Source organism: Bombina bombina, chromosome 1, assembly GCF_027579735.1.
Source record: "Bombina bombina isolate aBomBom1 chromosome 1, aBomBom1.pri, whole genome shotgun sequence".
Taxonomy (NCBI): Eukaryota; Metazoa; Chordata; class Amphibia; order Anura; family Bombinatoridae; genus Bombina; species Bombina bombina.
Window position 1 is genome coordinate 611,523,874 of NC_069499.1, and position 21,659 is coordinate 611,545,532.

Genomic DNA, 21,659 nt, shown 5'->3' on the forward strand with positions numbered 1-21,659 from the left:
TTTTTAATATATTAATTGCCAAGGTGCACAAGCAGTTGCAACACTTTATAAAAAAAACCCCTCTATTTTTGAAAATACTGAATCTATACCGGCCACAATTGGCCTACCTGGTGGATTGTCAAGTTGCTTATGCACCTTCGGCAGAGTGTAAAAACTGGGATACGTGGGTGTTCCACGATCAGAAAATCAGAAACATCTTTAGATATTAAGCCCATATGCAGAGCCATATTAATCACAGAGGCAATCTCTTTTTGTATCAGGAATGTGGGATTACACGTTAGCTCCTTGTATACCTCCCTTTGGGACAGTTGGTTCTTAATTTCAGCAATATACATACATTTATTCATAATTGTTATGGCCCCGCCCTTATCAGCAGTTTCAATTATCAAATCCTTATTGTCCTTCAAGGACTGCAATGCCTACCTCTCTGTCTTTGAAATGTTACAGGCATGATGTTCTCTTGTGAGTTTTTTATGGATTTTATCTAAATCCCTTCTGACCAACTCCTATATACATGTTCACACTATGATTAACATTGCCTGGTGTAAACTTACTTTTATTTCTTAAACCGAGATTTTTAGTTTAGTGTCATCTCTACCACTCTCACTTTGAGCGCTTTTAATGGAAAAGAAGCTTTTCAATTTTATAGACCTAAAAAATCTGAAGAGATCTTGCTCCAACCTAAACAAAATCAAGATTTTGTATGGGGCTATATGACAAACCCCTGTTAAGGGCTGATTTGTGATCCTCAGGAAGTATGCAGTCCGATATGTTAATCATTAGTTAGCAGTCCATCATCCGGGTTAACCCCTTCAGTTGGAACACAGTCAATAAAGTTCTCTTTACCTCCCTTTAGTATCTTTGGCCCCGGCCTGGTCTCCTTGAGGCTCTCCGGGTCGATTGAAACCTGGGCACCGCATTCCTTGTGACTCTTGTGTTTGTGGCCCCCCCGATGGCCTCTCCTTCCGAGTCTTTGGTTAAAAAGCCAACAGAGGAATCTGTTTCACTCCCGCTGCGTTCTCACCCTGCTGCTTGTATCTTGGACGCCATCTGTTACGTGCCTCTCCAGTTTTGGGGCTGTGACCCAACTCCTGGTCACATGACCATCTATAAACCAATCTGGTCTCATAATCCTTGGCATCTTTCTGGAATTTAACTCTTTTCCAACTTTCCAAGACTTTGCGGTATTCAGCTTCCCCCTCCTCAACATTTTTCACCAGGATACTGTATGTATCAGCGGTCATAGATTTGTGCAGCTCCTCTCTCAACCTGGCAACCTCCGTTTTCTGCTTAGAGATCTCATTCTACGGTAAGTACCATCAGGTCATAGGAGCATTTGTTCAGTATGCTGGCAAATAATTTACAGTACTATTACAGTGTATATTAACATATCTATATATACATTTGCTATGATATTTGTATATTGTTTTTAACGTTTGATCTGCACTATGTACTTTAAATGTTACAAATTTTTGGGATTTATATCTTTGTAGCAAGATTAAACACTAGGTGGTGTTGTACTTTGGTGTTTATTGGACACCTGAGTGTAGGTGGGCCTATATAAGAGTGCACTTGTTAGTTTGTAGCTATGTATGATTAAGGGTTATACACCCGAAATGTCACATTTTTTGTAATCCTGGTATGATGAAATAAACACATTTTATCTCTTGGAAGGTGCTGCCGTCTGTAAACTGTTCACTTTCAGAATATGCTACTGTACCTGGGGAACATATCTGGTAAATATCTATTTGATATGTCTCATATTTTTGTTGCTATAGCACTTTTAAATGTAATACTATTACAGTCTATGTGCATTCCATTTTGTCATTCACCCTTGTCATTCCATAGAAAACAGCTATAATCTGACGTAATCTCACTTTCAGAATATGCTACTGTACCTATGGAACATATCTGGTAAATATCTAGTTGATATGTCTCGTATTTTCGTTTCTATAGCTATATAAAAAAGCAAGATATTTTACCTCACAATTTCCTCAGCTCACCAGAGTAAGTGCTGTGTAAAAAGTAATCTTTCAATTACTGCCCAGCTGCAGGTTAAAAAACCCCGGAAGAAATGATCAGCAGCCAATCAGCATCAGCAGTGCTGAGGTCATGAACTCTATATATGTGATCTCATGAGATTTCACTTACCTCTCATGAGATTTCATAGTAAACTGAATAGGGAAATAAAATGAGTGTGCACGCTCCCTCGCAAGTCCCGGGACAGGCATACTGATTTGCTGCTTAAAGTTCTTTACAATGGGGTGTGAATACTTAGGACATTTTAAGGTAAAATATCTTTCTTTTTTACATAGAGATGCTTCACTTTTTACAGCTATGCTGCATTACTTTCAAGTGTTTCAACATTTAGGTATCATGTCCCTTTAAGCAACAGAAAAAGTTGACTACTATGTCCCTTTCATTACACTGATTACTATTAGTAGTCTATGCAAGATGTGAAACACATTTGCTACAGTGAAAAAGGCAAACTTAAACATGTATGATTCAGATAGATCTTGTAATTTTTTTTTTTTTATTTTTTTTTATTTATTCAGCATAATAACTTCCAACATTTTGTTTACGCCATGCAAGACGCGATTTAAACATTTAACAGGAAATAATCTACAATCAATCTTGACTGTCTTAAAGGGACACTGTACCCAAATTTTTTCTTTCGTGATTCAGATTGAGCATGAAATTTTAAGCAACTTTCTAATTTACTCCTATGATCAAATTTTCTTCATTCTCTTGGTATCTTTATTTGAAATGCAAGAATGTAAGTTTAGATGCCGGCCCATTTTTGGTGAACAACCTGGGTTGTCCTTGCTGATTGGTGGATACATTCATCCACCAATAAAAAAGTGCTGTCCAGAGTACTGAAACAAAAAAAAAGCTTAGATGCCTTCTTTTTCAAATAATGATAGCAAGAGAACGAAGAAAAATTGATAATAGGAGTAAATTAGAAAGTTGCTTAAAATTGCATGCTTTTTCTGAATTACAAAAGATAAAATTTGGGTACAGTGTCCCTTTAATGATATAAATTAGATTCAACATGTCTTAAAAAAAGGAAAATAATATTAGCTTAGATTAAGCCCTAGCTCTTCTAGCTCATTACTTTCAAGTTCTTTAGCTGAATTTTAATTCTATCTATAAACCCCACCCAACCCCCACAAAACAACCCGACAAGGAAGAAAAGAAAGGAGAGAAAAGAAAAAAAAAAAAAAAGGGAGAAAGGCAAGGAGAATTCCCCTTCCCACCCAGTTCACTCCCCTCATCCACCCGGGGGACTATATTTAACAGGACCTCGCAGAGTGTACGCCTGGGGCAGCCTAATGGGTCAGTACTCTCTAGTAAAGTTATTACCAGGCTCCTAGGAGTATCAATTCAGAGTTTCTAAACGGGAAAATTAGATCATTTATCTCCATGTCCGGCAGAGATTTGATAAATACTGACCATTTGTTAAAAAATTGTCTGATATCCTCTTCGTTGTCTAAATTAGTGTCTCTTTGTTCTAACAAACATTGTTTCTTTAAACAGTTTTTAATCTCTGGGATAGATGGTGGTGTCTTTAGCTTCCAGTTTTTAAAACTAAGGTATCTAGATGCCAATATGGACAGAAGAATTAACTTATCATTTATTTGATGTGCATTATGATTCGGTAGCCCAAATATAATTTGTGACTGTGTTATAGCTGATAAAGAGATTTTAAGTGTTTTAGTGAGCCAAAACTCTAGCTTCCACCAAAAATGTCTTATTTTAGGGCATTCCCAGACCATGTGCATTAAATCTGCTGCCGGCAATGAACATTTTGGGCAGTGATTGAAGCCATGGTTGCGGATTTTACTACCTTTTTGGGGGGTAAAATAAGAGTTATGTATTAATCTGATATGCGACTCTCGCCAGGTAGCTGACAAGGTGGCCTGAGCCACTTTCTGAATTGATAATTGGACAAATTCAGTGTCAATATTGGAGTGAGGGATCATCTGGTTCCATAGTAGAGTAATTTTCTCTAGCTCCGAGTTCCCTTTACTGGAATTAGTCAGTTGATAACATAAGGAGATTGACCTCTGACCATTTTCGAAGAGTTTTAACCAACTTTCCAGTTTGCCCAAGGACCAAGTCCAACCTGTTTCTTTCATAAGCCCTATGACGAAATGTTTGCTTCAAAAGACTTGACACATTTTTTCTCTTTATCAATCAGATGTATCACCCTGTCCAGACCCTGATTATGCCAGGTCTTAAAAAGTGGCGAGCTTAGCCCTATTGGGAATTTCGAGTTGCCCAGGAGTGGCAAAAATTGCGAGACTTTGCATTTTAAAGATAAGAGTTCCCCCACTTTCCACCAGGCCTTCAGTGGACTCATAAAAGTTTTAAACAATTTAATTTCTCTTGGTAATTCTTTAGGCGGGCAGTGGATTAATGCTGAAGGAATGTACGGATAGGATATAGTTTCCTCTAGTAGACTATTTGTTACATAATTGCTACGAAAAATCCAGTCGGCGACTATTCGCACAAGGAAGGCATAATTATAGAAGCGAATGTTGGGCAAGGCAAGACCTCCATACTCTTTCGAGAGAGATAGTTTCTTTAAAGATATCCTTGGTCTCTTCTCTTGCCAAATAAATTTACTGAGTGCACTGTTAAGTAAGCGAATATCCCTTTCCAATATAATTAATGGGGTGTTCTGAAGTACATAAAGAAGTTTTGGTAATAATACCATTTTAAATAGAGCTATCCGACCAGAGATGGATATTGGAAGGCCCTGCCAATTCTTCAGTTTCTCCCTTATGCTTTTTAAGATTGGAGTGATGTTGAGATCATACAACTCTGCAGGGTTAGAGGAAATAAAAATTCCTAAATATTTAAAAGAGTTTGTTGCTAGGCTAAAAGGAATATTAACGGGAGAGTTATTATTTTTTATGAGCCATAGTAATTCTGATTTTGCTTGATTAATCTTGTAGCCTGAAAAGGATCCAAACCTAGCGGCGATGTCCAAAAATTTTGGTATACTGGTTTGAATGTCAGATAGATATAATAAAACATCGTCCGCATAGAGAGCTATTTTTATAATCTGATTACCTATTTTGATTCCTGGGAGATGATGTCTGACCATGATCGCCAGGGGCTCTATTGAGACGTCGAAGAGCAGGGGGGAGAGAGGGCAGCCCTGTCGAGTCCCTCTTCCAAGAGTTATCTGTAGGGAGATAATATTGTTCACAATCAATCTTGTATATGGTTCTTTGTATAAATTGGTAATAAATCTCGGGAACTCTCCCTTAAACCCAAACTTATTTAATGAAGTGAGAAGATGATCAAAGTGGATTGAATCGAAGGCTTTTTCTGCATCTATTGAAACAATAGCTAGGTCAGGTGCGCCCTCCTCCCCCCGGCTCCCCGACATCACCTTAAAATATTCTGTTGTGACCAGGGCCTCTCTGATTTTTGCAGAGGAATTTCTACTAAATAAAAATCCAGCCTGATCTGGATGGATAATATTGGCCAATGATAGCTGTAAGCGCCTGGTGAGAATGGAACAGAGAATTTTGTAGTCCACATTTAAGAGGGCTATCGGTCTATAAGATTCCTTTAGTGAGGGATCCTTCCCACCTTTCAAGATTAAAATTGTATTAGAGGCAGAGAAGGAAGTAGCTACTGGCTCTCCCTTAGAGTACATGCTATTATATAAGTTGTTGAGGTAAGGCGCTATCTCAGTGTTCATAATTTTAAAGAATTCATTCGGCATGCAGTCTGGGCCTGGTGATTAGTTGGGAGGGAGATCTGAAATGACCTTTGTGATCTCAGTCTCTAGTATTGGGACATTAAGCGTTTCAAACAGGTCAGCTGAGATTTTAGGGTAGGAAATTTCATTCCAAAATTGCCTTTCCTGTAGAAGATTCAAGCTTCTATAGGAATAAAGATCCTGATAATAACTGACAAATGCTTGTGCAATCTCTTCAGGTTTTTCTAGAGAAGCGCCATCCTGTTGTATATGCTCAATAAAAGATGATTTTTTCTCTTTTTTAACCAGATTGGCAAGAAGTTTGCCAGATTTATTCCCGAATCTGTATAGTATAGCTTGAAGTATTAAGTCTCTCTGTGTTTCCTGGAAGACTGCAAAGGTGTCCCTAGCATTCTTAGCTCTGATGTATTTCGCCCAGTTTCTTGGAGAGTTTTCCAAAAGGTAGGAGTTGTAAGAGTTAATTACTGAATTAGTGATTTCCTTTTCTCTTAATCTTATTTTCCTCAGTCTCATAGCACTATAGGCTATTATTTCACCCCTAAGAACAGCCTTTGCGGCCTCCCAGAAAACCAGAGGTGATTCTATATGATATTGATTATGATGGACATATTCAGCAAACTTGAGTTTAAGCCAATTCTTGAATTTCAAGTCTGATGCGAGAAATGAGGGAAAGATAAAGCGTATTGCTCTGTTTTTGAGCTGGTTCAATTGGAACTCTACGTAGATTGGACCATGATCTGAGAGGAAGATGGGAAGGATACCTGTCTTCACTTCTGACCTAGACACGTTATCATTAATGAGGAGTAGATTGATCCTGGACATTGTCTTGTGAGCCCTAGATAAACAGGTGAAGTCCCTAGCATCGGGATTCTGAAGTATCCATATATCCTTAATTGCCAAATTCTGCATAATTGATTTCAATAGTTTGGCTTCTAAGTTATCTCTTTTTTGCTTAGTTGATTTTGTCATAAGTCTAAATCTGTCCAATGGGCAGTTAGGAGCCATATTAAAATCTCCACCAAGAACCAGATGACCCTCTTGAACAGAAAGAATCTTAGCCTGTATTTTGGACCAGAAAGCTGGATCAAGCTTATTGGGGGCGTAGACATTACATAAGGTATACATCTCTTTGCCAGTTTTTATCTTTATTAGCACAAATCTGCCCTGCGTATCTGCTTCACTGTAAATAACCTCTGAATTTATTTTTTTCTCTATCAAAATGGCCACCCCTCTTTTTCTTCCCACACCTGAGGAGAAAAAAAATTCTTTCACCCATGTAGCCTTACGTTTTAGAGACTCTTCTGGGGTCAGGTGAGTCTCTTGTATAAATGCTATGTTAGTACTTAGTTTTCTCAGGTGCGTGAGGATAGATTTTCTTTTGATGGGGTGGAGATCCCGCCCACATTCCAAGACACTACTTTAAGGTTTGCCATCTAAGCGGAAGAGAGTGGTGTCCCACAGGGTGGGAGAGGGGAGGAAGAGGGGGAAGGGAGAAAAAAAAGAAAAAAAAAGGCAAGGAAGAAGAATAGGAATTTTCCAAGTCCCCCCCCCCAATCACAGCATCCTGGCTAACATATTCCATGTAAAAAAAGAAAAAAGAGAAATTGCAAAAGATAAGAAAGAAAAGATAAAGAGATACTAATGGCCTATTTTTGACCTGGCGATTGTCTAACAGATTAGATTCTTTTAAATATTGTTCAACCTCTAAGATGGAATTAAAAACACGGGTGTTTACACCATCTATAATTTTCAATTTTGCTGGATAGATAATGGTGGCTTGGTGGCCTTGTTGAATTAATTTGGAGCAGATTGGGGCTAGTAATCTTCTCTTGGAGGTTGTCTCAAAAGAGAAATCCTGGAAGAGGAGGATTTTAAGTTCCCCTATCAGTATGGGTTGATTCTTGCGGAAAAATTGCAACAGTGTGACTTTGTCTTGGAAATTCAAAAGCTTCGCAATCACAGGTCTAGGCCTGTGGTTCCCTTTGTTATCTGTCCAGGGTTTGCCTAACCTGTGCGCTCTTTCAACTATGATTTTAGGATAGTTAGGTGGCATTTTAAGAAGTTGCGGCAGTGTTTCTGAGACAAACACATTTAAGTTCTCGTAGGTCCCATCCTCAGGAATTCCAATTATCCGTATATTGTTCCTACGGGCACGATTCTCAAGGTCTTCTAATTTGGCCTGCATTGTAGTGATAGATAAGTAGGCTGCTTCTAAGTTGGCACTATGTAGTGTGGTCAGATCTTCCAGATCTGAAACCCTCTGTTCAACTTTGTTGATTCTATTAGCAAATTGCCTAACTTCTTGTGACAGTAATGTGAGATCTTGCTTGATCTCAGTCTTAAGTGTGTCAAAATTAGGTGTCAAGGCCTCTGAGATTTTAGTGACCAAAATTTGCATGTTAAAAGTATCAGATGGTGGAGGTAGTATGGCCGGGATTTGAGGCTCAAGCAGGGCGTCTGTGATGTTTTTAGCTCTTCTATCTCTTTGCCTTGCCGCCATCGTTGGCGAGGGAGTCTTTGAGTGAGTGTGAAAAAATTTGTCCATGTGCACCAGTGACGAAAAAATAAAGAAAAAATACTTCCTAAGGGGAGAATCCTCCCAGTGACTAGCCAACTAGATTAACGAAGGAATAGCGAGGATAGGGAGTGAGGAGGTGAGGGAATGGTGCAGGTGAGAGGTGCGTCGATATTTAGTAGTGAAGTGAGAGGGGGGGGGAAGGGGATTAGGGGCCTTGGCCACGTGAAGTGGATGGGGCTCGCTCGCCCCGCCGAAGCGGTGATGGCAGCAGGGAAGGGGATATGATCAGAACTGCCCTTGACTTCAATGTAGGAACTAGACATGGATGGGACCCAGAGAAATTTATAGTAAAGATTTGGCAAGCAGAAGCTTCCTGTAGGATAGATTTAAAGAGAAAGGGAGTTTGACCTCAAATTTATATCCTTATTTCCTCCCTGTTGCACAAAAGACCGATAGGGCCGCAAGCAGTACTTATAGCTAGGGATGCGTATAATTTTTACTTTGCCTGATGTTTATCAGGCAGAGCCTAGGATAGATTGATTTCAAACTATACTTAGTTATAGGACTTACAGGTTACCTTTCAGGGTCTTTAATATTTTTATAAGGAAGGTAAGTACCATATACTTCCAGTTTAATTAATCTTATCTGCTGTACGAACGCCTGAGAGTTTGACTTTCTTTAACCATTAGTAGGAAAAGTCAGGAATTTACCTGTCAATCGGTATACATAATAGACATACAAAGCATACAGTGTTTCCTTGAAATACAATCCCCTATAAAAAGAATAGTTTGCATCGATAGATAGATACTATGTAAGAATTAAGTCAGCCTGTACTCAATATAGAATAATTACCATGATAAGCAGTAATGATATTATTAGAGAATTTCTTAACAGCAGTGGGCTAACTATAATAAAAGAGTAGGCCTGACAAGCCTGGAATTAAGTAAAGGTTAGTAAACTGTTGGATCTAGTTTAAGATATCCAAGAGTGAATACAGTAAACTTAATTCTGGTTAATAAAAAAGAGACTAATGGGGGCCTCAACAGTGCTTATAACAAGAAATATGCAGGATATGAATACTGGCTTAAATTTGCCAAGGAGAACCTAGCATAGATCACTATTAGGCTTCCCTCATTAGTCTCACAATTGACAAAGGCAATCAAGATCTTATAGGTCAATGTAAATACTGCACACGCAGAGAGTTAGTTTAGGTATAAACCCTTTTAACTAGCATGATTTAAATCATCAGTTAAGTTGTGATGTACTAGGGCTAGATTATCCAAACCTCGAATACAGTAAATATTGCAATGAGCAGTGATAACAGTATGAAGAGTTTCCTTTTGCAGCAGGGAAAAAAGTATGACAATATGGCAAGCCTGTTAGAAAAACAGGTAGATGAAAAAAAAACAGCCTCTTCAATGTATTTTATAGTGTCCCAGAGTCATATTCTTATAAAGTCATATTTTTAAATAAAGCATTGCTCAGACTGGAGTATTTCACAAGAGATTTGCTACAAAACCGTGGATGGAGAGCTTGTACAATGTCGTCAGTAGTTAAAGGGCAAGGAGGGAACAAAAGTTTGTGACCGTATAAGCTTAGAAAGTTTAGAGAGTAACCCTCACCTTCACACTCAGGCCCTTGTTAGTCCCAATAAATGAATTAGAATAGATTAGAGTACTTCCTAGGGCTATTATTTAGCCCCTTGCTGCAATCGGCATCTGCTTCCACATATAATTTATCGCCAGCATGACTGGCAAACTCACCCCCTCCTATGATATCCTGCCATCGGCCAGCCTCCGTGTTAGTCACCGGATCGTTGTCAGGCGGTTCCGGCCCAGAAGCCGCATCAAACACTCCTGAGTCGGCTCTCCAGCCGAAGACCATGCTCAGCTCCCCCCGCGCAGCACCGGTGGGGGGGGAGTGGGCGGCGCCGCGCCGGGCGGCCGAACAGCACAGGAACAAGCTGTACACCGGGTCCACGCTCCCAGACCGGGCCCAGCTCCCTCCCGCGCAGCACCGTTGGGGGAGGGAGAGGGACGAGCCCCAGCCGACAGGACCGGCAGAGAAGTCAGCAGCAGCAGAGAGGTAATTTGTAGTACAAACTTTCACGCTAGGCTGTCAAAGATGGCGAGTGCAGGGAGGGGGGAGGACCAGGGTCCGAAGAGAACGTCTCAGCTCCAAAGAAAAAAAGCAACCAACGAAGTTAGACTGTTTGTAGTGGAAGGCAAACCAGCGTAGTCAAGCTACATGTAATGAGAAACACCTTTAGCTTTGTTTAACATCAGTAAGTTGTAGGTATGTTACCTAAAGGCCAGGTAACTGGTGATTAGGGTCAAACAGTGGATGGTGTGCCACTGTTAAGGGTTCCAGAGTGGTTCTTTGTGACTATCCAGAGGGAAGCCCCAGACCAGGGGCTGGCGCGAAAAGAGCACCGCCAATGTCCAGGAGACTGGAGAGACGAGCTAAGCTGCAGCTGTGTAGCTCCACCGGAACTAGCAGGGCCAGGAAAAGTAGATCTTGTAATTTTAAACAACTTTCCATTTTCATTATCAAATTGTGTTCAGTCTTTTTATATATCCACCTTTTGAGGCCCCAACTCCTACCAGACTGCCCTCCTGTAGGTCTCATGCATAGCTTATTTCACTTTGATTTTACGTCTTGGATGTAACACTCACATTTGGTCTTAAAATGAACACATTGGAGATTTTACTGGATTCCTTTCTTCTTTCAAATACCCAGCTTCTACTGAGCATGTGCAAGAGTTCACAGTGTATACGTATATGAGTCTGTGATTGGTTGATGGCTGTCATGTTACAGGGGATTGTCAAATTTACGTAAATTAGAAATCTATCAGGAAAAATTCTACTGCTCAATTAAAATGCAGAGAAAGTGGTATCACATTGTCTTTTTATTATGTACTTATGTACTTACATAATTCTTCTGTATTTCACAGTCCTTTAAAGGGACACTGAACCAAAAAATTTCTTTTGTGATTCAGATAGAGCATGCAATTTTAATCAACTTTCTAATTTACTCCTATTATCAATTTTTCTTCATTCTCTTGCTATCTTTATATAAAAAAGGCATCTAAGCTTTTTTCTTGGTTCAGTACTCTGGACAGCAGTTTTTAATTGGTGGATGAATTTATCCACCAATCAGCAAGGACAACCTAGGTTGTTCACCAAAAATGGGCCGGCATCTAAACTTACATTCTTGCATTTCAAATAAAGATTCCAAGAGAATGAAGAAAATTTGATAATAGGAGTAAATTAGAAAGTTGCTTAAAATGTCATGCTCTATCTGAATCACGAAAGAAAAAAATTTGGGTACAGTGTCCCTTTAAGCATTTGTTCCCTAATTTTTTTTAACTATTTTTAAATGTATGCTGTTTAGCTCCATTAGGCCTTAATGTATTTTATGTATCAACTTTTGTTTGTCTGCAATCTTTGCCTTGGGAATATTTTGTTCTAGTCTATTATTTATAATTTGCATTTGTTATGCAAGTTTTTAGTAAACAGTTGATAAATATATATTTTTATAGGCTTCTAGGGTGTGTATTTTTGTGTATGCATTGTATCTATTAGTGCTTGTTATACCTGTATTTTTTATTATTATTTTTATTTTTGTTTCATATCGATCTGGTGCTTAGTTATTCATTTTACAATTCATATCTAGATGTTTGAGTTGTGGAATTAAAAGGAACAGTAAACTCATTTTAATTACAAGGCATTTCTGTTGTGTTGAAATAGAATAACATATCAGCCAAGCCTTAATGTTTTTAAAACAAATTAACATACTTTTTACTACAATTATTTATCAATAGCCAAACTCCACCCACGTTTTGACTTATTTAGAGCAGCCAATCTGGGCATGTGTGTGTGTGTGTGTGTGTGTGTGAAAGCCTGCTTGTGAGACAGCATGTGTGTGTGAGAGAGAGCATATGTGTGACACAGTGTGTGTGTGAGCATGCGTTTGAGACAATATATGTGTGTGTGAGAGAGCATATGTGTGACACAGTGTGTGTGTGAGCATGCGTTTGAGACAATATATGTGTGTGTGTGTGTGTGTGTGAGAGCATATGTGTGACACAGTGTGTGTGTGAGCATGCGTTTGAGACAATATATGTGTGTGTGTGTGAGAGAGCATATGTGTGAGACAGCATGTGTGTGTGTGAGAGACAGAGAGGCCGAATCATCAAGTGTCTGTCGGACCTGATCCGACAGTGCGGATCAGGTCCGACAGACATCGCTGAATGCGGAGAGCAATACGCTCTCCGTATTAAGCATTGCACCAGCAGCTCACAAGAGCTGCTGGTGCAACGCCGCCCCCTGCATATTCGCAGCCAATCGGCCGCCAGCAGGGAGGTGTCAATCAACCCGATCGTACTCGATCAGGTTGAATTGTGGCGATTCCTGTCTGCCTCATCAGATCAGCCGGTCAGGGTTATGGAGCAGCGGTCTTTAGACCGCTGCTCCATAACTTGTGTTTCTGGCGAGTCTGAAGACTCTCAGAGTTGTAACGTCCTTTCTCAATGTTGAACTAATTGTGAATGATTCAACATTGAGAAAGAACGTTACATCGTGTGAAACGCGTTTGTTATACGAGCTACACTTACAAATTTAACTGTTTATTTTAGCTATAGCGTGCTATTACCTCTGTCACCTGAAGCCGACGTTTCCTGCTATCGGCCAGGAAACAGGGAGGTGATACACACTGTTTTAGGATTTGGATAAGATTGATTATTTAAAGTGGTACACAGAGGTTATCTGTGAATTTTAAAATTTACTATTAAAATTATTTTTTAAGTATTATACTATTAGGATAGGAATGAGTGCTACATAAGCCCTTGATTTTTATCTCTCTTTTTGAACAACTCTGAATGTATACTTAAAGGGACAGCACCAATACCTACTTTCATTGTAAGAGGTATTTTTTCCTACCTTAAACTATATGTAGTGCCAGTAACTAGTTACTTTTCCTGAGTCTGAAGACTCGCCAGAAACATGGGCCCTCAAGCTCCGTACGGAGCTTGATAAATGGGCCTCAGAGTGTGTGTAAGAGAGAGCATACTTGTGTGTGAGACAGCATATGTGTGAGACAGCATGTGTTTGTGTGAGAGAGAGCATATGTGTGAGACAGTGTGTGTGTGAGAGCATGTGTTTGAGACAGCATGTGTGTGTGTGTGTGTGTGAGAGAGAGCATATGTGTGAGACAGTGTGTGTGTGAGAGCATGTGTTTGAGACAGCATGTGTGTGTGTGTGTGTGAGAGAGAGCATATGTGTGAGACAGTGTGTGTGTGTGTGTGTGTGAGAGCATATGTGTGAGACAATGTGTGTGTGAGAGCATGCGTTTGAGACAGCATGTGTGTATGTGTGAGAGAGAGCATATGTGTGACAGTGTGTGTGTGTGAGAGAACATATGTGTGAGACAGCATGTGTGTGTGAGAGCATATGTGTGAGACAATGTGTGTGTGAGAGCATGCGTTTGAGACAGCATGTGTGTATGTTTGAGAGAGAGCATATGTGTGACAGTGTGTGTGTGTGTGAGACAGCATGTGTGTGTGAGAGAGCATATGTGTGAGAGAGCATATGTGTGAGACAGCATGTGTGTGTGTGAGACAGCATATGTGTGAGACAGCATGTGTGTGTGTGTGACAGCATATGTGTGAGACAGCATGTGTGTGTGTGTGAGACAGCATATGTGTGAGACAGCATGTGTGTGTGAGACAGCATATGTGTGAGACAGCATGTGTGTGTGAGAGCATATGTGTGAGACAATGTGTGTGTGAGAGCATGCGTTTGAGACAGCATGTGTGTATGTTTGAGAGAGAGCATATGTGTGACAGTGTGTGTGTGTGTGAGACAGCATGTGTGTGTGAGAGAGCATATGTGTGAGACAGCATGTGTGTGTGTGAGACAGCATATGTGTGAGACAGCATGTGTGTGTGTGTGACAGCATATGTGTGAGACAGCATGTGTGTGTGTGTGAGACAGCATATGTGTGAGACAGCATGTGTGTGTGAGACAGCATATGTGTGAGACAGCATGTGTGTGTGTGTGTGTGAGACAGCATATGTGTGAGACAGCATGTGTGTGTGTGAGAGAGAGCATATGTGTGAGACAGTGTGTGTGTGAGAGCATGTGTTTGAGACAGCATGTGTGTGTGTGTGAGAGAGAGAGCATATGTGTAAGACAGTATGTGTGTGTGTGAGAGAGAGCATATGTGTGAGACAGCATGTGTGTGTATGTGTGAGAGAGAGCATATGTGTGACAGTGTGTGTGTGTGAGAGAACATATGTGTGAGACAGCATGTGTGTGTGAGAGCATATGTGTGCGACAATGTGTGTGTGAGAGCATGCGTTTGAGACAGCATGTGTGTATGTTTGAGAGAGAGCATATGTGTGACAGTGTGTGTGTGTGTGTGAGACAGCATGTGTGTGAGAGAGAGCATATGTGTGAGACAGCATGTGTGTGTGTGAGACAGAAAACAAGGCAATCCCTGGTTATAATGTTAATATAGAGTGCATTGTTTTGCAGTTGTTATCTGATAAACCCAATAAGAGATAAATATGTTGAAGGGTTAGCCTTGAGCAGTGATCAGGGTGTAGATAAAATTCTGGCAATTAGAGCTGAATTACATGAAAAGGAGCAAAATAAATAATGAAAGTAGATTACAAAGTTGTTTCATTATGCATAACTCAACATTTTATATACAAATCTCACAGTTGTTTTACTGTCCCTTTAATTCTGTTTGCATTTGTATTTTTAAAAGGTGCCTTATTGCCCTATTTAAGGGGTTATATTTTATACTTTTTGGGCTAGATTACGAGTGGAGTGCTATTTATCGCTCCCGCTCCCACGCTAAATGCTCTCGACTTTGGCTTTTTGCATGTGTTGGGTACTGTGTGTATTACAAGTTGAAAGTAATAAGTTTCTGTTCACGTGCGTTATTGTATTCTGCCATAGACTTCAATGGAGCATGAAAAGTGTGGGGGGGACTAAGACCCTTACTTGCATTCCAATGTTCTTCACATAGAAGAATATGTTCTATTTATTCATAATTACATATTTCTCTATATATCTGATGGGATTTGTTTTGGTTTTATATATATATATATATATATATATATAATTTTATATAGGTATAGATATAGCCAGATATATACAGGAATATCTATTTATAAATACTTAGAAAATATTCTCCTATTTGAAGAACATTGGAATGTAAAATATGTATGCTAAAAACACAGTTAAACACTATTAAATATTATTATTGCATAAATATGATTTTTCATGTTTTCAGCTACTTGATTGCAAAGGACTCCAATACACTTATATATGTGTCTATGTATGTATACATATCTATTTATGTGTTTATATGTGTACATATGTTTGTAAATACATATATTAAATTTAATAGCACTTGAGCAAACGCGTTTACTTTCAATTTGTAATACACATGCTACTTCTGACCAGCACAAACACCCGCAATAGCTCCGATAATGCAACAGTTAATGGACCACTTGTAATCTAGCACTATGTTGGCTAAATTCATAGTTCCATTTTTGGTGTATTTATTTTGTGTATTTGGAGGCCATGATATCCATATTTAATTTTAGTTTTCCTTTGTGCCATAGACTTTAATCTTATTCATACAAGACAGAAAAAATAGCTATCATGCGTATCTTAGTTGATGAAAAATTGATTTTAAACAAGCAGAATGCAAAGCAAGCAGGTAACTCTATTTTATCATTGGTTGCTGGACTGAGAGATAAACAGTAACATCACCTTTATCATCCATGCATTAAATATATATCTTTCTCCTTCAGAGGAGACCCTTTTTATTGGCAATGTGACTCTATTGTGCAATTTGAGTACTGCCCTTCTCCCACATCCAGTGTGCCTTTTGTTTCACAAGCTTACCCTTGTATGGGTGCATGTTAGACACCCATTTATATATATATATATATATATATATATATATATATACACACACACAGTATATACATTATATATATATATATAACTATCAAAATAATCAGACTGCAAATTTTGTTATTATTGTGGTATTGAATATATGAAAAGAGCCAAAATAATAATTTTTTTAGGTGGCTTTATCAACAGGTTGAAAAGGCAAACAGACTATACAGATGGCATAATGGAAAATAAAAAGAGTGACAAAAAGGGAAATCAATCTGAAAATAAGATGGGAGAGAAAAAGAATCCACTTAGACAAAAGGTCCAGTCAACACCTGACTATTCATTCAATTCTGAGAATCTGCCTAGTGTTGTACAGAAAAAAACATTTAACAACTACAGTCAATAGGGAATCTAGTAAGAGCCTAGAAGTACCAATGCAAAAGGATGTCCAAGTTATTATCTTGCATCTTGCTAACCAGTCAGAAGAACTGTAGTATGTAAAGAACAGCATAGAGGTATTTGATGTTGCATCAGTTGCAAACCATAGACCAGGACAAAAAAAAAGAAAAAATCTTTCCCTTGTCCTCACTGCGGGAAATTATTTTCTGAGAGCTCCTCTCTTGTTAAGCACCAGCGAATTCACACAGGGGAAAAAAACAAACATACAGATGTACACATTGTGATAAATGTTTTACTCATAGCTCCACACAGGGGAGAAGCCATACTAATGTGCTGTGATATTTAGGTTCAAATATTCTTTCCAAAATATAAATCACTAAGTTATTTTTATTTATAAATTTAGTAGATGTTTGTATTCATATTCTCCATAATTCCATGGCTTAGATAATTGGTACAGGTGATGAGTGGGACTTATCTTGATAAGATGGAAAAGATCTTTTGGGTGTGCTTTCAAAATTATGTTTTTCAATCTTCCTTTCGCGATATCTCCTATCCATGGCTATGGACAACTTGATTAGAGATTCCAAGCTTTCCGGGAAATCCACTCTGGAAAGTTCATCTTTTAGATGTTCAGATAAACCTAGACGGAACTGGTTTTTTAGACTTACTGAGTTCCACTCAGAATCCGTGGCCCATAGCTGAAAATCCGCTATGTAATCTTCCACTGGTCTTTTTCCTTGTTTAAGTGATCTTAATCTGTGTTCGGCGGTTTGCTGTTTATTTATGTCATCATAAAGTACAGCCATTGTTTGGAAAAAGTTTTCCAGGGAATTTAATATTGGATCTTCTGTTTCTAGAAATCTGTCTGCCCATGCTCTGGGCTCCCCAGAGAGGTAGGAGATGGTAGTGAAAACTTTAATCTTATCAGTTCGGTAGGTACGTGGTTTTAAAGTAAATAATAGGATACAAGCATTCTTAAACTCACGAAATTTTGTGCGATCACCAGCAAATGGTATTGGGGGGTTAACCTGAGGTTCTGGAGTTTCAGTAGCTTTGTGGGTGACAAATTCATTAAGTATTCTTTTTAGAGTGCTGTTTTCATTTTTTATTTCAGTTAAACCTTGGGCCATTATTTCCACTTTCTGGTTTAATGAGGAGATTTGGTTAGCCATTTCAACAGGATCCATGTTATACCTGGAAATATGTAGCTAAGATTAGTTTTTTTTTTTTTTTTTTCTGGCTTGATTATTCTGTGATATTTAGGTTCAAATATTCTTTCCAAAATATAAATCACTAACGGCTAGATTTAGAGTTCGGCGGTAGATGGGCTGTTAACGCCACGCGTGTTTATGTCTAACGCACGTCATTGTTTGACTCCGGTATTTAGAGTTAATATAAGACCATCTAACGATGCTCCTAACGCGTGTATGTCACACGCGTAATCCTGCCCGCGTTAGACAGTCTCCAATAGAGATCAATGGGAAAGCAAATAAATTGCCTCTTTTAACCTAACACTCGATCTCGCGAGAATACGCACAGCTCGGTCATATGACGCATACCACATCATGCACAACAATAACACGCCGCAAATGTCACAACAACAATCAATCAACAAAGCACACAAGCATTACACATTCACAAGCGGGGGAAGTTTTAATACTATTTATACGGGGAATACGCATATACTTTAAGATGCGGAAAATCGCACAATAACAACAAGGATTAAAAAATATATACATACACTAGAAACAAAATCGCATTCAATATCATTATATATTATGAAAAACATACATATACAACACTTCACGAAGAACACACCATCGCAAATTCACATTTAAAAAGAATACTTTTGGACAATGAAAGCGAAAACGAACACTATGACATCATCGCATTCTACACATTCCACAAATACCAACTCTAAATGAGCATGCGCAAATTAACACACCTAATACACATTGCAATAATATTAATTGCTAATAAAGCACACCTGAACACTAATTACAATGGAAATTGGGACATCATTAAACATTTACACAGGGTATATAAGCACCACACAAGCATGGCTTCTTTGACTGTGTTGCTGGTGGGTCTTTGGAGATTTAAGAATAGAGAGTTTGCGAATTTTTGAGAGTGAGTTAGTGTTAGCGTGAGAGAGTCAGTTGGTAGTGTTAGCGTGAGAGAGTCAGTTGGTAGTGTTAGCGTGAGATAGTCAGTTGGTAGTGTTAGCGTGAGAGAGTGAGTGAGTTAGTGGGAGTTAGTGGGAGTGGGAGAGAGTCTGTTAGTGGGAGCGTGAGTGAGTTAGTGGGAGTTATTAGTGATAGTTGTTAGTGTGAGCGTCAGTTAGTGGTAGTTAGTGAGCGTTAGTGGGAGTGTTTGTTATTGAGAATTAGAAGTAGTGTTAGTTAGCGAGCGAGTGATTTATCTGTACACTTAACACATTTACACGCAAACACATTCAATACATACATACACTTATCAATAACACTACATACACTCCATACCCCCTACCCCCTCATACTACACTCCATACCCCATTCCTTGTAGTCCCATTCCCTTTCATCCCATTTACTCTTATCCCATACCCCATACCCATCCCATACCCATCCCCTAGTTACATTTAGTTTACATATCCTCCTTTTAGTCTTATTCTTTTCGTTTATTTAAATACTCCTTACCCTCTTTGTTTTTTTTACATCCCTCACACTTTAAGCACCTTTTTTGTCTTTTTAGTTCTTTATTTTGACCCCCTTTCATTTCATCACACTCACTTTTTGTTTGATTATTTGGGGTTTAGTTTAGGGAGGAGATGGAGGCCAGGCAGGGGACAGGTAGAGGGGGGAGTAGAGGGAGGGGGAGAGGAACAGGGCAGGAAGGGGGGCAGGAAGGGGGGCAGGAAGCGGGGGTGGAAGCGGTGGGTGGACCCAGCCACTTGGTTCAAGATGACCAAGTGGCTGGGCCCAGTGGCGGTCAGAGTAGGGCTTCACAGTCCGGGAAACAGAGGGCATCGTCACAGGGGAAGGCCAAGGCGACTAGGGAGGCGAGGTTTACGATGGAGGAGAAGGAGGCCCTCGTAGAGGCCTATATGGCCAGGCATAGGATGCTGCAGCACCAGAAGACCACCCCGACTGACAGGAGGAGGCTCTGGAACGAGATTAGGAATGCAGTCAATGCAGTGGGTGGCCGGAACCGGGATATGGATTCTATCAAACATCGGTACCGGGACTGTAAACTTGAACTTAAAAAAAAGTTAAGCCTGGAGGCCCGACATGCCGCAGGGACCGGTGGCGGCCCTGCCCTTGAAATGGAGTACTGCAGATGGGAGGAAATGTTGCGGCCCAGCATCTCCGAGGTGGAAGTAGTCGGTATCGGAGGAATCGATACCGGGAACCTGCCACTCTCATCTGACGGTAAGCTCATTGAACAATAATTTCACATACGAATGTATTTCAATGGACACTATACGCAAACATTTACTTTCATGATTGAGGTAGCGAATACAATTTGACAAAACATTCAAATGTACTTATATTACCTAATTTGATTCATTCTTGAGATATATTTTAATGAAGAAATAGCCATGCACACGGTGAAACAATCACAGGAGGCAGCTATATTCAGCTAACAATCAGCATCTTATAAGCATATTTAGATATGCTTTTCAGCAAAGAATATCCAGAGAATGAAGCTAATTAGATAAGAAAAGTACATTCGAAAGTTGATACTAAATGTATGCTTCTAAATCATGAAAGATAAAACATTGGGTTTCATGTGTTAAGGATCAGATTAATGCTATTACGCTGTTTACACGCATTCTATTACTTTGCGGTTACATCAGTATCTAGGCTATAGGTTAGGTGTGCATTTAAACAGACTGAAAACAAACGCAAAAACATTCACATTGACCAGATATCACAAACACGGTTTAGAAAAAGCGGAAATCGTATTGATTGTTTGTTAGATTTCAAAGTGGATTAATGATTCTGCATTTGTAATTGTATCGTAAGCTAAGTCATTTAAACCTTGATTTGCAAATATGCTAATATATATATATATATATTTTTTTCTTTATTTATATACAGAGTCTGGGGACGAGGCAGCACAGCCTCCTGCATCTCCCCGGGATGAGAGTGGTGGTGAGGAATTCCCACTTCGGAGGGAAGAGGCCCCCCGTGACGAACAGCGCACGGGAGATGATGAAGAGGCCCCGGAAGCACAGGAGGATCCCGCTGAACCCGCGGAACCCGAGGTCCCTCAAAGACCCGCACTCCGCCGTGCACGGGCACCCCGCCGTGCACGGGTTCAACAGGCACAACAAGAAGAAATAGCGGAGGTGCGGGTTCTACTGGAGTACATAGACCAGATGCGTACCTCCCGGATAGAAAACATAGAAGGACGACGCAGAATACTTGATGGGCAGAATCAAATAATTCAAGGCCAAAATGAAATAATCAGTATACTGAATAGAATACAAGAAGGACAAACAAGAATGTTTAATCTTCATCAGGAAATGTTCACATTTTTCCGGGAGGCGCATGCTGGTCTACCTCCTGTTGCTGGGCCTCTTGTTGCTGGGCCTCTTGCTGCTGGGCCATCTCCTCCTGCCGGCCCATCTCATCCTCCTCCTCAGCCATCTACTCCTCCTCCTCCTCAGCCATCTACTCCTCCTCCTCCTCAGCCATCTTCTCCTCCTCATCCATCTTCTCCTCCTCCTCAGCCATCTACTCCTCACCTTGGTCGTCCCAGTACTCTTCCTTCCACTCCTCCCACAACAGCTCCAAGGAGGACTCTTCGGAGTCGGCAGTTGCCTCTCCCAGAGCCTCAGCCCCGTGGGAAGAGGGGAAGGAAGAGGAAGTAAGTATTTTTTTCCATCTTCAAATTTTTTTTTTGTGTAATGGATAGGTATGTGATGATGTGGTTTTCATACACTTGTGGACCACACTCTGTATATAATCGACTTCTATGGGACCGGGTCCATGGAGGAAGATTCTTTGCAGAGTGTGGGTTATAAGTGTGTGAAAACCACATCATCACATACCTATCCTTGTTCATGATATTGATTGGTTTCTGTGATGTGATGTCCAAA

The 21,659-nt window shown here is 39.8% G+C and overlaps 1 long non-coding RNA gene across 1 annotated transcript in view; it reads left to right on the plus strand.

The window, feature by feature from the left end:
* Nucleotides 1-21,659, plus strand: part of LOC128639039 (uncharacterized) — a 58,103-nt gene that overhangs the window by 1,551 nt on the left and 34,893 nt on the right. The window contains exon 2 of the long non-coding RNA XR_008399137.1: nt 16,366-16,496. This is a non-coding gene — a long non-coding RNA (uncharacterized LOC128639039). The remainder of the gene's footprint in view (nt 1-16,365; nt 16,497-21,659) is intronic.